General features: G+C 40.5%; 1 protein-coding gene across 3 annotated transcripts in view; it reads right to left on the bottom strand.

Moving 5' to 3' along the window:
- Positions 1–19,252, bottom strand: part of LINGO2 (leucine rich repeat and Ig domain containing 2) — a 585,167-nt gene extending 565,915 nt beyond the window's left edge. For all 3 annotated transcript variants that reach the window (XM_063455170.1, XM_063455169.1, XM_063455171.1), the window contains exon 1: positions 19,101–19,252. The gene's annotated coding sequence lies outside the window, so the exon portion shown is untranslated. The remainder of the gene's footprint in view (positions 1–19,100) is intronic.
- Positions 19,253–22,506: the final 3,254 nt, after the last annotated feature.

The following is a 22,506-nucleotide window of genomic DNA, read 5'->3' as shown; positions in this document are numbered from 1 at the left end:
ATGGGCATCTCTACAATGGTAGTGCTGGAAAGAAGGATTGCTGCACGAGCTTGGTGTCAGCAGAGATAGGAAAAGGGAGAGCAGACAGAGACCCTGGACAATTCCCAGACTCCCATAAGGCATAGCCAGTAGCCAGATCTCACTGGACCGCAGGGAAGCCAAACTGCTGCACTCAAAGGGTTTGGAAACAGGGGACGGCTAAAAATATGTCAATTATGACTTATATATACAGTATCTCACAAAAGTGAGTACACCCCTCACATTTAGGTAAATATTTTATCTTTTCATGTGACAACACTGAAGAAATGTACACTCTGCTAAAATGTAAAGTAGTAAGTGTACAGCCTGTATAACAGTGTAAATTTGCTGTCCCCTCAAAATAACTCACCACACAGCCATTAATGTCTAAACCGTTGGTAACAAAAGTGAGTACACCCCTAAGTGGAAATGTCCAAATTGGGCCTAAAGTGTCAATATTTTTGTGCCCACCATTATTTTCCAGCACTGCCTTAACCCTCATGGGCATGGGGTTCACCAGAGCTTCACAGGTTGCCACTGGAGTCCTCTTCCACTCCTCCATGACAACATCACGGAGCTGATAGATGTTAGAAACCTTGCGCTCCCCCACCTTCAATTTGAGGATGCCCTACAGATGCTCAATAGGGCTTAGGTCTGGTGACATGCTTGGCCAGTACATCACCTTTACCTTCAGCTTCATTAGCAAGGCAGTGGTCGTTTTGGAGGTGTATTTGGGGTCGTTATCAAGTTGGAATACTGCCCTGCGGCCCAGTCTCCACAGAGAAGAGGGGATCATGCTCTTTTTCAGTATGTCACAGTACATGTTGGCATTCATGGTTCCTCAATTAACTGTAGCTCCCTAGTGCCGGCAGCACTCATGCAGGCCCGACCATGACACTCCCACCGCCATGCTTGACTGTAGGCAAGACACACTTGTATTTGTACTCCTCACCCGGTTGCCGCCACACACGCTTGACACCATCTGAACCAAATACGTTTATCTTGGTCTCAAAGGACCATAGGACATGGTTCAGTAATCCATGTCCTTAGTCTGCTTGTCTTCAGCAAACTGTTTGCAGGCTTTCTTGTGCATCATCTTTAGAAGAGGCTTCCTTCTGGGACGACAGTCACGCAGTGTCAGGATTACTGTTTGATCCAGCACGTAGAACTGTATAGCACGGATGACAAATAAGTACCGAATTACCGGTCCTTAGAATGGCCGGATTTAACATACATAGAATAGTCAAAATACTAGCCGAGGTCAGGGAACACAGAAAGGGACGCAGCAATGAGAAAAGCCAGGAGTCAGGATACCATAATATAGAGAAGTCAATAAACAAAGCCAAAGTCAAAATCCAGGTAGAAAACTAATAACAGGAACGCGCTCTCGGACAACCACAAGGGAAACCACGACAGGGCACTGAGCAGGATGAGAACTGGGCCTAAATACCCCTCCTTTAGTTCTGATAGGCTGTAACCGGCCTTTGACCCCAAAGTCAGTTACCAGGTTTTTATTTGCATAATTGCTGCTCAGCATTAACCCTAGCATTTCAGCATTAAGCGTGAAAAGCGCGGATCTTACGGCCGAAACCCAAGAATGATCAGCAGGACCGTAACCTTTCCAAACAACCAAGTACTGTAAAGTGCCCCGAGAATCCACGATAGAAGATACCTCATACTCCTCCTGACCACCCACCACCACCGGAGGGGGAGGAACACAAGGAACAGTATATCTATTGCAGACAAGAGGTTTGAGTAAGGACACATGAAAAGTGTTGGGAATCCCTAAAGATGCAGGAAGAGCCAGAGAGTAAGACACTGGATTGATCCTACGAAGCACTTTATAGGGACCAAGGAATCTGGGGGCAAACTTCATGCTATGGACCTTAAGCTTGATGTTGCGAGATGACAACCAAACCCGGTCCCCCACTTGGTACACCGGGTTGGCACTCCTACGCTTATCAGCAAAATGTTTGAAGCATTCAGCAGCAGTCCCTAGAGCAGTTTGAACCTTAACCCAGGTATCCCGAATGGAGGCCAGACGCTCATCCAGAGCAGGAATGGCAGTATCAGAAAATACCGCAGGGAGAACCGTAGGATGCCTACCATTATTGACAAAAAATGGACTGTGCCCAGAGGAGTCATGAACAGCATTGTTTCTAGCGAAGTCGGCCCACGGGAGTAGTTCGGACCAATTGTCCTGTGTGCTATTAATAAAACAACGCAAATAAACTTCTAATGACTGGTTAGCCCTCTCAGCTGTACCATTGGTCTGTGGATAGTAGGAGGAGGAGAAGGAGAGATCAATCCCCAATTGTTTACTGAACGCCCTCCAGAACCTAGACACAAACTGAGAACCCCTATCAGACACAATATTGTGAGGGATGCCATGCAAACGGACAATTTCACGTATGAAAATTAGGACCAATTTTTGCGAAGATGGCAACTTCTTGAGAGGAATGAAGTAAGCCATCTTAGAAAATCGGTCTACAATCATGAGAATAGTAGTGAACCCAGCAGAGCTAGGAAGCTCAACAATAAAGTCCATGGATAAGTGGGACCATGGAATCTCAGGAACAGGAAGAGGCTGCAACAGGCCACAAGGAAGTGCATGAGTCACCTTAGAAACTGCACACACAGAACATGCCTGCACATACTCCTTTACATCTTTCCTGAGTGAATCCCACCAAAATGATCTAGTGATCGCGGCAGTGGACTTATTGATGCCCGGGTGTCAGTGGCGTACATACCAGGGTCGCACCGCCCCTGCGACCCGGTATGTACGCTCTGGGCCAGCCTCTTCTCCTGGGGGCCCTGGAGCCGGCCACCTCCGGGCCCCCCGAGGCTGGCCCTGCTTACACCCGGCGGGCAGGCAGGCTGGCCGGTGCGCGAGGGAGCACTTTCCCCTGAGTGCTTCCTCTTCAGCTCCCTCGCGCACCGCACTGATACCGGAGCCGGAAGATGACATCATCTTCCGGCGCCGGTATCAGTACGTGGTGCGCGAGGGAGCTGAAGAGGAAGCACTCAGGGGAGAGTGCTCCCTCGCGCGCCACCAGCCTGCCTGCCCGCCGGGTGAACGCCCCCCCCAGGAGCCCAGCAGCACCACTGGACCCCAGGGAATCCCCTCAGCACTCCAAAAGGTAAGGAGGCTGGGGGGTTTAAATAAATAAAAAAAAATGTGTTAGTGTGTGTGTGTGTGTGTGTTACTCTGAGTGTTAGTGTGTGTGTGTGTTACTGTGAGTGTTAGTGTGTGTGTGTGTGTTACTCTGAGTGTTAGTGTGTGTGTTAGTGTTACTGTGAGTGTTAGTGTGTGTGTGTGTGTTAGTGTTACTCTGAGTGTTAGTGTGTGTGTTAGTGTTACTGTGAGTGTTAGTGTGTGTGTTAGTGCTACTGTGAGTGTTAGTGTGTGTGTGTGTGTGTGTTAGTGTTACTGTGAGTGTTAGTGTTACTGTGAGTGTTAGTGTGTGTGTTAGTGTTACTGTGAGTGTTAGTGTGTGTGTTAGTGTTACTGTGAGTGTGTTACTGTGTGTGTTAGTGTTACTGTGAGTGTTAGCGTGTGTGTTAGTGTTAGTGTCAGTGAGTGTGTGTCTTCTAGTGAGTGTGTTACTGTGTGTGTCTGTTACTGAGTGTGTTTGTGTTAGTGAGTCTGTTTGATGTCTGTTAGTGAGTGTGTGTTTGTCAGTGAGAGTGTATGTTTTGTAAGTGAGTGTGTATGTCTGTCTGTCGCTGAGTGTGTCTCTGTCAGTAAATGTGTGTCTGTTAGCTAGTGTGTATGCGTCTGTTCATGAGAGTGTGTGTGTGTCTTCAGCACTTACCTTTCTCCAGCGCCGGACTCCCTTGGCGCTGGGGATCCCTCCGCCGCTCAGCTCCGAATGTGCATGCACGGCAAGAGCCGTGCGCGCATTCAAACCGCCCATAGGAAAGCATTGCTCAATGCTTTCCTATGGACGTTGTGTCTTAGAATCGCGGAAGCTCCTCTAGCGGCTGTCAGTGAGACAGCCGCTAGAGGCTGGATTAACCCTCAGTGAAACATAGCAGTTTCTCTGAAACTGCTATGCTTTTAGCTGCAGGGTTAAAACTAGAGGGACCTGACACCCAGACCACTTAATTGAGCTGATGTGATCTGGGTGTCTGTAGTGGTCTTTTAACCCCTTAAGGACACATGACATGTGTGACATGTCATGATTCCCTTTTATTACAGAAATTTGGTCCTTAAGGGGTTAAGTGTGTGTGCATCTGCATGCACTGGTGTACATACCGCGGTCGCAGGGGTCGCAACCCTGCAACACCTGCGACCAGGTGCCCGCCGCCATGTGTTGCGGCCCCGGCCTGCGCAGAGTAAGCGTGCGGGGGGGGGCCCACGGATCAATTTTCGCACCGGGGCCCCATAGGTCATGTGTACGCCACTGCCGGGTGTCCAGCAGTTATATTGTCATGGAACACTTTCATGATATTAACCCTTTCACATAAGGGAATGAACAGTTTAGCACACAGTTTACGACTGGGCGCCTGAGGCTGGGCCTCCAGTATGCCAAGCAGTGGAGAGGACATTGAGAGGACAGTAGTAGCAATAATACACTCTGGTGGAATAATAGGAGATGTCACCTGTTCCGGAGCTGACTCATTATCAAATTGCCTGGACAAGGCATCAGCCTTGGTATTTTTAGAACCAGGTCTATAAGTAATGAGGAAGTTAAAACGTGAAAGGAACAGTGACCATCTAGCCTGTCTGGAAGACAAACGTTTGGCATACCCTATATGTGCCAGGTTTTTATGATCAACAGGGGGTCCTTGGAACCCTCCGAAAGATGTTGACACTCCTTGAGGGCAAGAATAATGGCCAACAGTTCTCTATTGCCAATATCGTAGTTGCGCTCAGCAGGAGACATCTTTCTGGAGAAGTAGTCACAAGGATGCAATGGTGTTCCCTGGCTTTCTCTCTGAGCGAGAACAGCCCCTACCCCTGTCTCGGATGCATCAACCTCCAACATAAAAGGTTTACCGGTGTCGGGATGTTTTAGTATGTCCGCAGAGGCAAATCTTTGTTTAAGAGTCTCAAAAGCATTCACAGCCTCTTTGGACCATACCGTGCTACTAACCCCTTTGCGAGTCATGTTAGTGATTGGGGCTATTACAGAAGAAAATCCCTTGAAGAATCTTCTGTAAGAGTTGGCAAAACCAATAAACCTTTGAATGGCTTTTAAACCAGAGGGTAATGGCCAGTGTAGTACAGCCTCTAGTTTTTTAGGATCCATTTGAAATCCCGATGCAGAGATGTTGTAACCCAAAAAGTGGACTTCAGGCTGGTCAAATATGTACTTTTCTAATTTACAATAAAGTTTATTTTTCAACAACGTCTGCAGAATCTGTTTCACATGGGAGTGGTGAGTTTGAAGATCAGGGGAATACACCAAAATATTGTCCAAATAAACCAAGACAAATGAGTACATGAATTCCCTGAGTACATCAGTTATAAAGTCTTGGAATACGGCCGGGGCGTTGCATAACCCAAATGGCATTACCAGATATTCATAGTGTCCACTACGGGTATTAAATACCGTCTTCCACTCATGATTCTCTTTAATTCTAACCAAATTGTAAGCGCTCCTAAGGTCAAGCTTAGTAAATACTTTAGCTCCCTGAAGTCTATCGAACAATTCGGAAATGAGTGGGATAGGGTATGCATTTTGTACAGTGATTTTATTAAGTGCCCTGTAGTCTATGCAAGGGCGTAACTCACCACCCTTTTTCTCAACAAAAAAGATTCCTGCACCAGCTGGTGAGGATGACCTTCTTATGTGCCCTTTGCTCAAGGATTCTTTGATGTATTCCTCCATTATTTTACTCTCCTGGGGAGATAAGGCATAAACTGCCCCCTTAGGTGGCATAGCGCCTGGAAACAGGTTAATGGCACAGTCATATGCTCTGTGGGGAGGCAATACATCGGATTGAGCCTTGTTAAACACCTCCTGAAGTTCTCGGTATTGTATGGGAACTCCAGGAGTTTGGGGAGTGGTAGTGGGAAGGTCAATAGTATCCAATCTCTTTAGTACTGGTTTTATACATCTCCCCATACCCTCTTTACCCCATTCTAATATCTCCCCGTTAGCCCAGTCAATATAGGGATTGTGCTTACTCAGCCACGGAAACCCTAATATGATAGGACATGATGGAGAAGTAATAACCTGAAACGTCATCTCCTCCCTATAGGAGGCCCCAATGGAGATCGTAATAGGGACAGTTTCGTGGGTTATAAGCGGCTGTGTGAGTGGTCTACCATCAATAGCCTCTACAGCTAGTGGCGTAGGTCTCTCCCTGACCAGTATCTCATTACCCCTAATAAACTGGACATCAATAAACTTTCCAGCAGCACCTGAGTCCATTAGGGCACTGCAAGAACGCTTCTTGTTATCAAGGGAAATAGATACCTCAAGGAGGAATCTACTTTTGTTTTTGTTAGAGGACAACTCCATCACACCTAAGATCTGTATTCTTAAGGTTCTTAGGTGCGGAAGTTTTCCGGACGCACTGGACAATTAGTTATCATATGTCCCTTTCTACCGCAATATAGGCATAACCCCATCCCTTCTCCTATACTGTTTTTCGGCCTCCGATAGTCTAGTGACCCCCAACTGCATAGGTTCAGGTTCGGACTGTACAGGGAGGTTAGAAAAAACAGGTTTAGAGAATTAAGGTGCTTGGGACATAGCCGTACGTCTGGTCTTGCTTCTGGTGACTTCTCTGAGTCTTAACCTATTATCAATATGCATGACAAACGTAATAAATTTGTTAAGACTCTTAGGTAATTCTTTAGCGGCTATCTCATCTAGTATAGTCTCTGAGAGACCCTTTTTGAATGCTGAGATTAACCCATTGTTAGTCCAGTCTATCTCGGAAGCTAAGGTACGGAATTCAATAGCATAATCCGAGATAGACCGGTTACCTTGTCTGATGTGCATTAGGGCAGTGGAGGCGTCATCCTCTCTACCCAAAGGCTCAAACGTGAGCTTGAATTCGGCAAGGAATTCCTGGTAATTATGAGCTATGCTCCGATTACTCTCTCACAATGGATTAGCCCAGGCAAGGGCCTTGCCCTTTAATTGATTCATTAGATAACCAATTTTTGCTCTGTCCGTGGGGAACGACCCCAGGTCTCAAAATGGTACTCCATCTGATTAAGAAAACCCCTGCATTCCTGGATATTGCCATCAAACTGTAGGGATGGCGATAAGGAGATGCTAGGAGTCCTACTAACAGTGGGTGGAGGTACACAGGGTAGAGGTGCTATAGGAGGAGACGCTGCAGCTGCAGATGCACCGTTCTAGCGAGAAGCATACTGAAAGCCTGAGAGAATTGATCCATGCGGTGATCATTCTCCTCTAATTTCCTCTCGCAAGCAGCTATGTGCTGACACAGGATCTGTGGCCATGTCGTAATGTCAGGATTACTGTTTGATCCAGCACGTAGAACTGTATAGCACGTATGACAAATAAGTAACGTACTACCGGTCCTTAGAATGGCCGGATTTAACGTACATAGAATAGTCAAAATACTAGCCGAGGTCAGGGAACACAGAAAGGGATGCAGCAATGAGGAAAGCCAGGAGTCAGGATACCAGAATATAGAGAAGTCAATAAACAAAGCCAAAGTCAAAAACCAGGTAGAAAACTAATAACAGGAACGCGCTCTCGGACAACCACAAGGGAAATCACAACAGGGCACTGAGCAGGATGAGAACTGGGCCTAAATACCCCTCCTTTAGTACTGATAGGCTGTAACCGGCCTTTGACCCCAAAGTCAGTTACAAGGTTTCATTTGCATAATTGCTGCTCAGCATTAACCCTTCTGTGGATTAGGTTGCTGCTCGGCACAACTTTTCCTGTGTGGACAGTAAATGTCATTAACCACATTTCTATAAGCGGATGAATACGTGACACGCAGACCAATTTGATGCAGTGTGACAGGATGACCCCCCGCCACCCCCTTTATACTCTGCAGCAATGCTGGCAGCACTCATACGTCTATTTCCTAAAGACAACCTCTGGATATGACGCTGAGCATGTACACTCAACTTCTTTGCTGCAGCTCAGTTTCAGGGTCTTGGCAATCTTCTTATAGCCTAGGCCATCTTTATGTAGAGCAACATTTCCTTTTTTCAGATCCCCAGAGAGTTTGTTTCCATGAGGTGCCATGGTGAACTTCCAGTGACCAGTATGAGAGAGTGTGAGAGCGATAACACCAAATTTAACACACCTGCTCCCCATTGACACCTGAGACCTTGTAACACTAACGAGTCACATGACAACGGGGAGGAAAAAATGGTTAATTGGGCACAATTTGTACATTTCCACTTGGGGGTGTACTCACTTTTGTTGCCAACGATTTATATATTAATGGCTGTGTCTTGAGTTATTTTGAGGGGACAGCATATTTACACTGTTATACAGGTTTACACTTAATACTTTACATTATAGCAGAGTGTCATTTCTTCAGTGTTGTCACATAAACAGATATAATAAAATATTTACAAAAAAGTGAAGGGTGTACTCATTTTTGTGAGATACTGCATGTGTGTGCAAGTGTGTGTATCTCTGTGTAAGTGTGTATTTGTATATGTATATAAGTTTGTGTATGTGTATATCTGTGTATGTCAGTATGTGGGTTTTATCTATGCTTGTGTGGCAGTGTATATTTGTTTGTATGTGTGTGTGTATATCTGTGTTTGTCGTTATGTGGGTGTATCGGTGTTTGTGTGGCAGTTATAAGTGTCAGTGTGTGTATATTTGTATCAGTTTGTGTGTGAATATCTGTGTATGCATTGCAGTGTATGTGTATACACTGTGTATATGTACATCTGAGCATTAAAACACCAACACTACACTCTGACAAACCACTGCATTCAAACACCAACACTGCATACAAATATACCCTGGGAATCAAACAGCAACACCACTTAAAAACATGTCCCAACAATCAAATGGAAACACTTCACACTAACACAACCCTTGTATTCAAATATCAACATTATATATATATATATATATATATATATATATATATATATATATATATATATATATTTGTGTGAAGGGCTCATGATGGCAAAGAGAAATAAGACCTAATAAGTGTAGGATGGTATAAAAGTAGCAAGTCGGTTGTGGTGTGCCGAAACCGACGATGAGGTAGGCCTGAAAATAAAGAGGGCCCACCAAGAAGAAATGTAAGAAAAAGGAGTTGATAAAGAGGTGTGGGTGGGAGGGTGATGCAACGCTGACCTCGAAGGTATGGAGCCAGGTAAGGGGTGTCCCTTAAGTAGGGAAGGGGTGTGTCATACGCCCCTCCCACAAACACAGGCCAAAAGGCCTTACTACTTGTGTGAAGGGCTCATGATGGCAAAGAGAAATAAGACCTAATAAGTGTAGGATGGTATAAAAGTAGCAAGTCGGTTGTGGTGTGCCGAAACCGACGATGAGGTAGGCCTGAAAATAAAGAGGGCAAAAATAGAAATTTCAATATTTAATACAAACTACCAATATACATACTTTTAACAAGACATGTTCTGAAACACAAAAATGCACCCTGATATTCAAATACCAACACTTATAATTGCTGTATACAAACATCAACAATACACACCTACATTCACACACCTACACTATTCAGAAACATGCTTACATTCAAACACACTGACTCTGCTCACAAACACAGCCCTGCAAGGATGGGCATTTTTTACATCTCCAGCTGGCAAAGTATCTTAGAAGTAGTAGAACAGTTGGGGATATATATATATATGTGTGTGTGTGTGTGTTTGCCTGTACACACCACCAATTTTTATATATATATGTTTTGACCCCCCTTGTGCTAGAGGGGAGCTCTAAAAGTTATTTGGTTCTTTGTGCTGGTATCTGTGGTGAACCTATATTAGTTCCAATACTGGCACTAGCACAAATTATAGACAGTTATTAGAGGACAAAAGAGATTTAATTTGATGTGGCATATATAAATTGGTTATTAAATCTTAAAATTAGAATTACAATTATTAATACTATTAATTAATTAAAAAAAGGGAAATAAAATATTGTCCTTAGTTTTGGTGATAATAATGTGTAGATAGTTAGTACAGTTTAACAAAAGTGATTAAAAATAAATGATTAATTACACATCATATGTGTAGGATTTCAGTAATTTTTTTTGACAGTCACAGCAGGGTCCTATTTCCCATTAAGCAGATTAGGCATCTACCTACAGTAGAGGGTGCCTGTTTTCCGCACTATAATGTATAAATATATATAAATGTATAAATTAAGAAAGTTTCTTGGTTGTATATGGGTTGCATATTTTCAAGTTAAATTGAAAATTGAATACAGTGTTTCTTGCAGAAGCAGTTTTTTATTTTTTATTAATTTCAGCAAAACAGCAATTTGTTCAAATTCGGGTGATCAGACAAAATCCTTATATCTGAGCACATGCCAGAATCACGGGGAGATATTCAGTCCTTGATTTAGAGTGCCATTCCTGACAATGGAACAAGAGGGAGATGGAAAGTAGAAGAGGCTGTTTAGTTTTCCTTGATGGTCAAGTGGTTGTCCTAATCATTGAGGTGGATGTCCTGTCCAATTAAGGGGTAGCAAAAAAAAGATGAATGATGGTTAGGGGACAGACAATAATTTTATTCACTGATCAAGTGACAACAGACCCATAGAGGAAAAAAGGAAGATCAGTAAAACTGTCTATACTTCCGAATTGGATTTTCCAGACACTTTAACTGCCCAAATTGAGGGAGACAAACCAACAGAAATACAGTTTTTACCCTTGCTTTGCCTTTGTTTTGAGTAAATCCTGCAATTACCGGCCCATTTTGCAACCAAAACACCTTTTACACATATACCAAATATATTGTAATGAGAAAAACAAACTTACCAACATCAGTGTCACATACTAATACTATGAAAAAAATTAGAGAAATTGGGGGAAGAGGTTCTCTTCCCCAATCTCCCATCAGCAGGAGTACCATGGCTTCTAAAACTTGGAACACCTCAACCATGAGGACACTACCATCGTTGCTGAAATTAACCACTATTAGTAGTATTCAGCCTCAGGACCATGATTAGCAGCATTACATCCACTTCACCACCTACAGGACAATTGTTTTATTGTCAGTATTTTTATGTTGAAACAAATTGCGCTGCCACTTCAACTGGCACTGCATCCATATCTATCACAGCTAGTTCAAGCGTTATACCTTTTTGGTGCCCCCCAAGAAGTAACTTAAGGAGATTGCAGCACAGCCTACTTTGAGGGGTCATCAGAGTCACTCTTTAGTTAGGACTTAGCACAGTGTACAAAAGCAGTTTCTCCATTGTCTGTTGGTAGTGTTGATAGTGACAAATTAGAAGATGAGAATGATAATTTCTGCATTACTGACAAAATAGCACCTCTGGCAAAAAAACTACTCAACTATGAGTATAACAAACCAAAGGAGTTATAATATGATAGTATAGAGTGCACAGACATCAGCACAGCACAGATAGTGTGAACTAACCACCTGCATCTTCTCGTCCATCTCCAGGTCCATTTTTGTCTACTATATAATCTCCTCACTCACAGGGACAGTTGTAACATTAGCTGCCCCTGCAACCAATGGCACAAACAGCTCACCTACTGTCAATGTTACCATCACCGCCACCACTGCAACTACCACCACCAGCAACAACATCCCCATTAACATTTCCATTAGCATTATTCAACCAAATTCATGGTGTGGACTTATTATTCATGCTACAAAAACAAAGTTTGGGACCACTGTGGCTCTCTCCAAAAGCAGAACATGAACTTATTTTTCCTGACCACCTAAGAATTGCCAAAGTGGTTTGGAAGAAACACATTTTTTCACCCTGCACAAGTCTAATTTTTCCCTTTTAAGAGCTTCGTAGAGCTGCACCAACACATACCATAATATAGAAAAAACTGTTTCCATATTCATTCTGTAATCATAGAAGAGCAGATTTTGTTAATGATACAATATCGGTCCCAAGTGATAGATATTTGTTTGAGCAAGCTTATGAATGTTTGCAAGTATGTTATTGCATTTGCTCTATCCATACTTAAATTATGAAATTCATATGTTGAACACTAAACAGAACCAAGTAAACATTTAATTAAAAACAAAGTAATTACATTTTCCCAGAAGACTTGATGTTCGATTCAGTTTTATTTATTACATTTTGACAACAATGATGTCCAATTTTACTTATGACAATAATGAAGCATTCAGTTACCTACAGCTAAAATATTACAATGTCTCTTATATCATAAAGATTTAATTCAGCATGTGAGGGCAGAAAAGACATAGTTTGTGGATATCTCTAATTAACATGTTATTAAGTAATTAACTTTATGTATCACTGAGAAATGTGCTAATTATTAATCTGACAACCTGGTGTGTTTATGGCACGCCTTGATGAGAGATCAACACACCTGTCGTAAATGATAAAGTGATAAAGAGATTTCAATTTTAGCAGTTTAATTACAACTAAATATTGCCTTAAATTGCATTCTTTATGTTCCTTAATTTTGAAATTTCAGAATTCTTATTTCACCAAAAAAACTAACAACAAACAAATCAAAACTTATGTTACTGTAAAAATATTTCTGATGAATATATCACTAATTAGTGTTGTTAATTAACATGCTGTTATCGAATTGATCTTGCTCTGTGAATCTCTAGTATATTAAATGGAATGGGTATCATCAGGATATCATGTATATGGGGGACCTGCCAATTTGCTCATGGGCAAAATGGGTTCTACACACAGAAAAGCATGATCAATAGAACATTGAAAAGAATAAGCATGGCACTTAGATTCACTGCATTTCGCTGAACTATATGACACCATCATATATCAAAAAGGATGTGATAACATAATTGAACAATATATTTTGGGTTTCAGACCAGAGACATGCTCAAGCACAGATTAATCTGCCTTAAAATAATACAGATGCAATTTATTTATATGTTTACATGAAAAGATTTTATTATGGCACTAGTTCAAAGCTTCATATGTTCCTCTTCTACCACTTCTTTTTTTTTTACATATCATTTCATTTTCTTCTTATGTCACTACATGTTTCACAATAACAAAATAGAAGGAAAGTCGAGGCACTCCAAGGTACAAATCAGGCAATTTTATTGAACCCACTCCATCGCAACGTTTCGACCTACACGGTCTTTGTCAAGCTTGACAAAGACCGTGTAGGTCGAAACGTTGCGATGGAGTGGGTTCAATAAAATTGCCTGATTTGTACCTTGGAGTGCCTCGACTTTCCTTCTATTTTGTTATTCAGCATTTTGGTCTCTGGTACTGAGACTGTCTGAGTTGCACCCAGCTACATACTGCTTAAAGGGATAGAGTGCAGTTCCACACCCTACCATAACTACATGTTTCACAGTCAATACTTAAGTTTATATACATTGTATTATTTTAAATAACTATTACTGCATATTCACACAAATAAATATATACATACAATGACATTAACACATATTTCTAGATCAGTGATAGTTTGTTCAACACACACAAACCGTGTGTGTGTGTGTATAAGTGTGTATGTTTGTGTGTGTTGTACAAAATACCACATTGATCTAGAAATATGTGTGTATGTCACTGTATGTATGTATATATATATACATATATATATGTTTATTTGTGTGAATATACAGTGATAGTTATTTAGAAAAATACAATGTATACAAACTTGAGTATTGATTGTGAAACGTAGTGAGATAAGAAGAAAATAAGTTCACAAATAGAATTCCCAGGGAATCTATAGAAGAAAGCAACTTGATTTTATGCAGACAATACAAAATTGTCTGCAATACTGTACAGCTAGTGGTAGTGGTTATGGTGTAAGTAACCTATTGTGTAATAGTTGCTATGCATTTGTTTCGCGTTCCACTTTTTGGAGGTTTAGTTGTTGTCTAATCTGTAGACAGTTCTCTATCTTGCGGCAGGAGATTGTATTTTTGAAGTCTGAGATTTGTAAACTATCTGGTAAACAAACTCAGGCTGGAACTGCTGCAAAGCCACTGTCACAGAGACATACTAGGAATGGCAGATGGATTACTGTAGGATCTGGTAGACTTAGAATTGTGGATAAAAGGCATATTGCACAGTCTGTTGTTCTACATAATTCATTTTCTGCACTTTCAGAGTGTAATGGTGTCATGGAGACAGGCACTGAGGCTAGTGGTGTTGTGCAGAGAGGCACTGAGGCTAGTGGTGTTGTGCAGAGAGGCACTGAGGCTAGTGGTGTTGTGCAGAGAGGCACTGAGGCTAGTGGTGTTGTGCAGAGAGGCACTGAGGCTAGTGGTGTTGTGCAGAGAGGCACTGAGGCTAGTGGTGTTGTGCAGAGAGGCACTGAGGCTAGTGGTGTTGTGCAGAGAGGCACTGAGGCTAGTGGTGTTGTGCAGAGAGGCACTGAGGCTAGTGGTGTTGTGCAGAGAGGCACTGAGGCTAGTGGTGTTGTGCAGAGAGGCTTGAAGACTATGATGAGGCCTAATAGAAAGCAGTTGTTGTTGGGGGATTCCATCATAAGAGGTGTGGAGATGGACAATGGTGGTCTTGTGAGGTGTCTTCCCGGAGCTACTGCGCACAGAGACAGGAGACGTATCTGTAATATTGTTAAGCAAGCAAAGCAGGAAGGTGAATTGGATGTACTTGTCCATTTAGGGACAAATGACTTGACTTGCAATGAGGTTTCAGAGGTTAAGGAAGTTTTTAGTGTTTTTGCCAATGATATACGGCAGGTTGCTTCCTCACTGTCATTCTCTGAAGTTCTGCCTGTGCATAACACTCAGAATGACAGGCGGATGCGTATTAGGGACTTTAACTTGTGGCTTGGTGAATGGTGTCGGGAGCAAGGATTTGGCTTTATTGCTCATGGTAGCTCTGTTTGGAATGGAAATAAACTGTACAAAAAAGATGGTTTGCATCTTTCTCAAAAGGGAACAAATGTTCTCAGTGAGCAGTTCAGAGGTTTTGCTAAGATGTATTTAAACTAGGAGGGGGGGCAAAAGGGTGATAAAACATCAATCCAATTGTCCCCCAAAACAAGGACAGAAGGTGCCTGTAGCAAGTGTGTTAAAAAATGATAAGCTTAGAGTCATGTCTACAAATGCTCGCAGTTTAGGGAATAAGATCCATGAACTTGTGGCAATAATGGCAACTGATAGTGTAGATTTAGTCGCTGTTACTGAGACATGGTATAATGAAAAAAAATGACTGGGACATAGCAATACCAGGGTACTCTTTATATAGAAAAGACAGGGAAGGCAAGAAAGGGGGAGGGGTGGCCCTGTATGTGAAGGATAGCATAAAATCTAGCCTAATAAAGGTTAGTGAGACGAACATAGAGTCCATTTGGGTTACGTTAGAATTTGGTAATCACACAGTAGTTCGTGTAGGTGTGATTTATAGGCCCCCAGGACAAATTGAAGAGTTAGATAATCTACTAGTTGAAGAAATAGCTAAAATGACAATGAAGGGGGAAGTTATCACCATGGGTGACTTTAATCTTCCTGATGTGAATTGGAAAACAAAAATAGCTACTTGTGCCAGAAGCACACATATTCTAAACTCCCTACTGGGATTGTCTCTAAAACAAGTCGTTGAGGAGCCAACTCGTAAAGAGGTCATACTAGATTTAGTGTTAACAAATGGAGATTTGGTATCAGATATTACTGTAGGTGAAAGTTTAGGATCCAGTGATCATCAGTCAGTGTGGTTTAATATAAGAACAGTGACTGAGTCACACCACACAAAAACAAAAGTTTTAGACTTTAGAAAAACAGACTTTTCTAAAATTAGAATAAGTGTAAAGGAGTCATTATCAGACTGGAGCAACTTAAATGGAGTCCAAAATAAATGGGATTATTTAAAAGCTGCACTACTGAAGGCAACAGAAAATTGCATTAGGCTTGTCAGTAAAAGCAAAAAATTCAAGAAACCACTGTGGTACTCCGCAGATGTGGCCAAAATAGTAAAAAACTAAAAGTTAGCATTTAGTAATTATAAAAAAACCCAGAGTGAGGAAGACAGAATGACCTATAAGATTAGGCAGAAAGAGGCTAAGCAAGTTATAAGAGCTTCCAAATCACACACAGAAGAGAAAATAGCACAGTCAGTAAAAAAGGGGGACAAAACTTTTTTTAGATACATAAATGAGAAAAGAAAAGTAAAACAAGGATTAGTTAGATTAAAAACAAAAGAAGGAAGGTATGTAGATGAGGATAAAGGTCTAGCTGACTGCCTCAATGAATATTTTTGTTCGGTATTTACAGCTGAAAATGAAGGAAAGGGACCTCTGTTAAAAAAAAGGATAAATGAGTCATTTATTACACGTGAGTTTACAGAGGAAGAGGTTCTATTTCAGCTGTCAAAAGTAAAGACAAATAAGTCAATGGGACCTGATGGAATACACCCTGATGGAATACACCCAAGAGCTTAGTGGTGTACTGGCAAAACCATTAACAGATTTATTTAACCAATCATTGTTAACAGGAGTAGTCCCAGAAGATTGGAAGTTAGTGAATGTTGTGCCCATTCACAAGAAAGGTAATAGGGAGGAGTCGGGCAACTATAGGCCAGTAAGCCTTACTTCAGTAGTGGGGAAAGTGATGGAAACCATGTTAAAGGATAGGATTGTTGAACATCTAAAAACACATGGATTTCAAGATCAGAGACAACATGGGTTTACTTCAGGGAGATCATGCCAAACTAATCTTATTGATTTTTTTGATTGGGTAACTAAAATTATAGATAAGGGTGGTGCAGTAGACATTGCTTACCTAGATTTCAGTAAGGCTTTTGACACTGTTGCACATAGAAGGCTTATCAATAAACTGCAATCTTTGAGTTTGGATTCCAATATTGTTGAATGGGTAAGGCAGTGGCTGAGTGACAGGCAACAGAGGGTTGTAGTCAATGGAGTATATTCGAAGCTTGGGCTTGTCACCAGTGGGGTACCTCAGGGATCTGTACTTGGACCCATTCTCTTTAATATTTTTATTAGTGATATTGCAGAAGGTCTTGATGGTAAGGTGTGTCTTTTTGCGGATGATACTAAGATATGTAACAGGGTTGATGTTCCAGGAGGGATAAGCCAAATGGCAAATGATTTAGGTAAACTAGAAAAATGGTCAGACTTGTGGCAACTGACATTTAATGTGGATAAGTGCAAGATAATGCATCTTGGACGTAAAAACCCAAGGGCAGAGTACCGAATATTTGATAGAGTCCTAACCTCAACATCTGAGGAAAGGGATTTAGGGATGATTATTTCTGAGGACTTAAAGGTAGGCAGACAATGTAATAGAGCAGCAGGAAATGCTAGCAGAATGCTTGGTTGTATAGGGAGAGGTATTAGCAGTAGAAAGAGGGAAGTGCTCATGCCATTGTACAGAACACTGGTGAGACCTCACTTGGAGTACTGTACACAGTACTGGAGACCATATCTTCAGAAGGATATTGATACCTTAGAGAGAGTTCAAAGAAGGGCTACTAAACTTGTTCATGGATTGCAGGATAAAACTTACCAGGAAAGGTTAAAGGATCTTAACATGTATAGCTTGGAGGAAAGACGAGACAGGGGGGATATGATAGAAACATTTAAATACATAAAGGGAATCAACACAGTAAAGGAGGAGACTATATTTAAAAGAAGAAAAACTACCACAACCAGAGGACATAGTCTAAAATTAGAAGGACAAAGGTTTAAAAATAATATCAGGAAGTATTACTTTACTGAGAGGGTAGTGGATGCATGGAATAGCCTTCCAGCTGAAGTGGTAGAGGTTAACACAGTAAAGGAGTTTAAGCATGCGTGGGATAGGCATAAGGCTATCCTAACTATAAGATAATGCCAGGGACTAATGAAAGTATTTAGAAAACTGGGCAGACTAGATGGGCCGAATGGTTCTTATCTGCCGTCACATTCTATGTTTCTATGTTTCTATGTTTCTATGTTTCATTTGTCTAAGCATCTGGACAAAAAAAGGAAGAACCCCCACCACCACCAAAAAATAGAAACTGAATAGGGATGTACTGATTGGCTTAGAGAGTCAGCTGACCAATCATAGTCTAGCCAATCAGCTGCGCCCCTGCCCAGCGGAACTCTGCGCTCCTGTAGCTAAGATTCAGAAGCCAGATGCTGCCTGAGTGACCTGGAGATCAGCGCTGGAAGCAACCTTTGGGGTTGAACTGTTTGAGAATAGTTGTGCCCATAAGGTAAGAGTGTGCCCAGGGTTTATAAAAAGGAGGATAAAACTTGGAGTTTAGGATGAGAATACTTTTGTTTTATTATTAAAGAAGTTGATACAGGATGTGGGCCATGGGGCCTCAACAGCTCTTTGCCTGCTCTGTGTTATAAGTTATGCTCCAATTCCATGTTGTTAAGAAGAAGGGGTGGACCATGCTCCCTTTCTAGAATTACCCTCTCAGCACATTACAAACACTATGAAGAAATAGGGGGGACCATACATCAGAACCTCCTTATTTTGGATTTATTGTCACAGTGACTCATAATTGATGTGAAATAATAATCTATGTGCAGAAAAAAATAATGGTTACTGCTGGTTTTAGTCAAAAACTATATGTTTACTGTGAAAAGATGACAGTCAACTTGAAAAGTTATGACCAAAACAAGCTAGTTATATTCCAGCTACTTTTGCCCTTCACATGTTAAGGCAAAACCTTTACCTATCACAGTAGTAAACAATATATTAATATGAATAACCAAATGGCACTCATTTTGAGTACATGCTTGAAAGTCACAGTTTTAAATAAAAAAAAATCATCTGTAAAAAGTGGTTTTAAAAAACTATAATCATCATCTATAATTTTACCTGCACAGTTAAATGTGTAATGTTTCAATTAATATACTATATACCCATAAAAAAATGAAATGTACAATATTGTCTTTAAAGCTGAATTGTTTCATACAATGTAAACATTTTAAAAGTATTTGATTTGCTATTGAAAACTTCCACAAAAACACCAAAAGAGATATTTTATTGTGTTACCTACCGTGCTAGTTTTATACGTCCTGTCCTTCTTTTCGATAATAGAAAGCTCTTGGCCACTGAGTAAAATCAAAGCACAGTACTTGATCATGATAACCCCAGCTTGTCAAGGACAGATACATCGCTCATGGCTCCTCTCTCAAACAGTGGGAAATGAATCTGGAACAAAAACACATTAATTCATTTTAATTGAAAAATAGTCAACTTTATACCTTTTTATACATTACTACTTAATCAGTGGTCTCCTTGTCGTCAAATACATTGTGAATGACGAATGGATGTCTCTTGTGGTGTTGTCAAACACAAAAGGTCAGCGAGGAAAGTTACAATAGTTATTAGGTTAAATATACCCCTCAGAGCAATGGTGGTACGGCTATTAGAGGAGAACTAAAGTAAGCTGCTATATAAGAGTAGAGAAAATACTAGAATCAGGGATAAGCAACCTTCGGCACACCAGATGTTGTGGACTACATCCCCCATAATGCTCTTACAGTCATTATGCTGGCAAAGCATCGTGGGAGGTGTAGTCCAACACATCTGCAGTGCCGAAGGTTGCCTATGCCTGGACTAGATGATGCTTAGAGATGGAGCATGGTATAATATAGAATTGTAAGGTAAGACTAGAATTAATTGTATCCTTTCATTTTTGGTGCACTTAACATATAAGAATTCAAATGAGGCTGTAAATCAACACAATAAGATATTATGGATCTATTACAATAAAAATTTGCAAATGCACAGACATTTCATGTTTTAAAACTAAAAAATATAGCTTCCCCTCAGTACATTGTTACAATAAATTTAAAAGGAACTGCATTTAATGAAAACAGTGTCTAATTTTCATTACTGAATTTACAACAGATGTGTAATCTGTACAATGGAATACAGGCACTAGAACATTTTTCCTATATACTACTGAATATATGCATTCAGAGCTATTAAAATGTCTATTTCTATTGCATTATAATAACTGTGTGTTCCTAATTAAGTGGATAAAGTAAACTATATGTGCTTTGGGAAGGTAGGAGAGATTTATTAAAGTTAATATGTGCTATTGCTAAATGTAATGTGCTAAATGTTGAGAGATATTCTCTTGGTTTCATTTGTGGTTGGTACTATTTATTACGGCCTCATAGTATCTGTTTTCTTTTAACTTTTTCTTTCTTTTTTTAACAAGAAAAAGTGGAATTTTAAACATCCTGTGCAAAAATAACAGGATATATTTCTCCTTGCATTTTAGCTCCCTTCAGAATGTATGCTCCAGAAAAACAACCTCCACAAGTATTGTTAACAAAAAGGGGCACACAGATTAAACTAATTTCGCTGCACATCTTCTCACAGATTTTGTCAAATATGTTCAGGTTGACTTTTGCAAGGGTATATTTTGGACTAATAGTTCTGGTATTTATAAGGATAGTGCTTCTTTTTATTATTATTTATTATCCTTAATAATATGGAGTAAATCCTTATTCTCTAATAAACAGTTAGCTTTGTTGCACATGCGTTGATCATGAATTCCACAGTGGTACGCATCTTTCATTAATCAGCTGCTCCCCTTTCACCTGTGCTCCAAACCTGCACCCAACACTGGAAGTGGACTCATTCAGTAAGAATGTGCTTCACTATGGAAAGCAAGATCATTACAAAGACAAATATCTCAGCTTTTGTTGGGATAAAAAAATGGACTAGATATAAATGCAATAACCTGTGTCTCAAGTGTTAACATTATGTTAAAAACAAACAAACAAAAAAACACAGAAACATAACATAATATACAAATATCAAATGTGTTAAATATTCTATGAAAGTTAAACATGATCTTGAAAAAAGTAAATGATAAAAAGGAAACTGTTTATTACATGTACATGTAATGGAAGAAGGGCTATATTTAAATTATCAATGATCTTTTGTAGAAAAAAACAATCAAACTGAACCCTTGAGAAAGTCCACCATGTTATTGGGTGAAATACAGTTTTCTAGGAGGTTTCCTTTGTGAGTGTCTTTTTGTATTCATATGTTATAATACATTATTGATACATTTTACACTATGAAGATATTTTTCTCTCTTCTGTATATGCTATCACAGGATTGATCTACTAAGTAAAATTTGCCCTGTAGTAAAACACCCACAATATGATTTTATTTTCCAATGATCTGCAGCAGTGGCGGAACTACTGTAGGTTGCAGCCGGTGTAATGCACCGGGGCTGCATGGTGGGGGGGGACCATCAGGTGGCCTATGCACTTAGGGCCACCAGATGGGTTTTGCTAAACAGACTCGTTAAGGTGATGCAACCCTTTTAGTGCACGACCGGCAATATTGCCCAGCTGGAAGGAATTGACAGCTGGTCATTTCCTCCCATAAAGAGAGGGAGAGTGCCATGTATGTATGTATGTATGTGCATATATCTCAGCAATTAAAAAACAACACAACATTACAAAAACACACCTCCTGCAAACTCAAACATTACATGCAAACATAACCCTGAATTCAAACTCCAAAATTATATACAAATCCACCCCTTCACTTAAAAACTAATACTACACACAAATGTGCATACACATTTCAAAGCCAACATTACATCCAAATACACCCCTGCAATCAAACGAAAACATTACATTGCATACAAACACACCCCTGTATTAAAATACAAAAAAATATATACAAACAGCCCTTCATTCAGACACCAACAATACACACAAAAGCACACTTGCATTTAAAACCAACACTACAAACACACCTGCATTCAAATGCACTTCACACCACTGCAGTACACCACTGCATTCCAGTAACAACAGTACATACAAATACACCACTACATGCACACACATACTCTATATAAAAAAACATGTTTACATTCAAATGTACAAACACTGCTCACAAATACAACCATGCAAAGGTGGGAAAATGGTAAATCCTCAACTAGCATAGTATGGTGAAAGTTGTACGACAGATGGGGATCTATCTTTTCACCATTATTGTGCTGGAGAGGGGTCCAAAAATGTTTCTTGCAATGGGGCCCTCTCATCTGCAGTGATTTTAGTTCAAAATGGGCACCCTTTCTTAGTGACAATTGTAGCACCTGTTTATGTTGCATGTTTCCTGCAATTCCATGGATGGTGATTAAACAATCTGCCCACTTCCTAAATGCACCCTGCAAACATGACATTAATTAAAAAAAAAGAGGAAACGGATGCAATTTCCAGACAACCCTTCTTACTGTCCTCTATTATGCTTTAAATGTTATGATACTGTATGTGTTCTGCCATTTTAGGTAGAAACTATTTAATTGAGGTTTTTATCGGTAGTTGTGAATGCCTCATACTTTTTTTAAAATAAACATCCCACAACCTGCACACCCCAAACCTCTCCACCATAGCTTGCTCTTAAGTTTAAATATAGTGTTATAT

This window comes from Pelobates fuscus, chromosome 5, assembly GCF_036172605.1.
Source record: "Pelobates fuscus isolate aPelFus1 chromosome 5, aPelFus1.pri, whole genome shotgun sequence".
NCBI classification, from domain to species: Eukaryota; Metazoa; Chordata; class Amphibia; order Anura; family Pelobatidae; genus Pelobates; species Pelobates fuscus.
The sequence above is the reverse complement of the archived record's forward strand: the minus strand, read 5'-3'. Positions and strand labels throughout refer to the sequence as shown.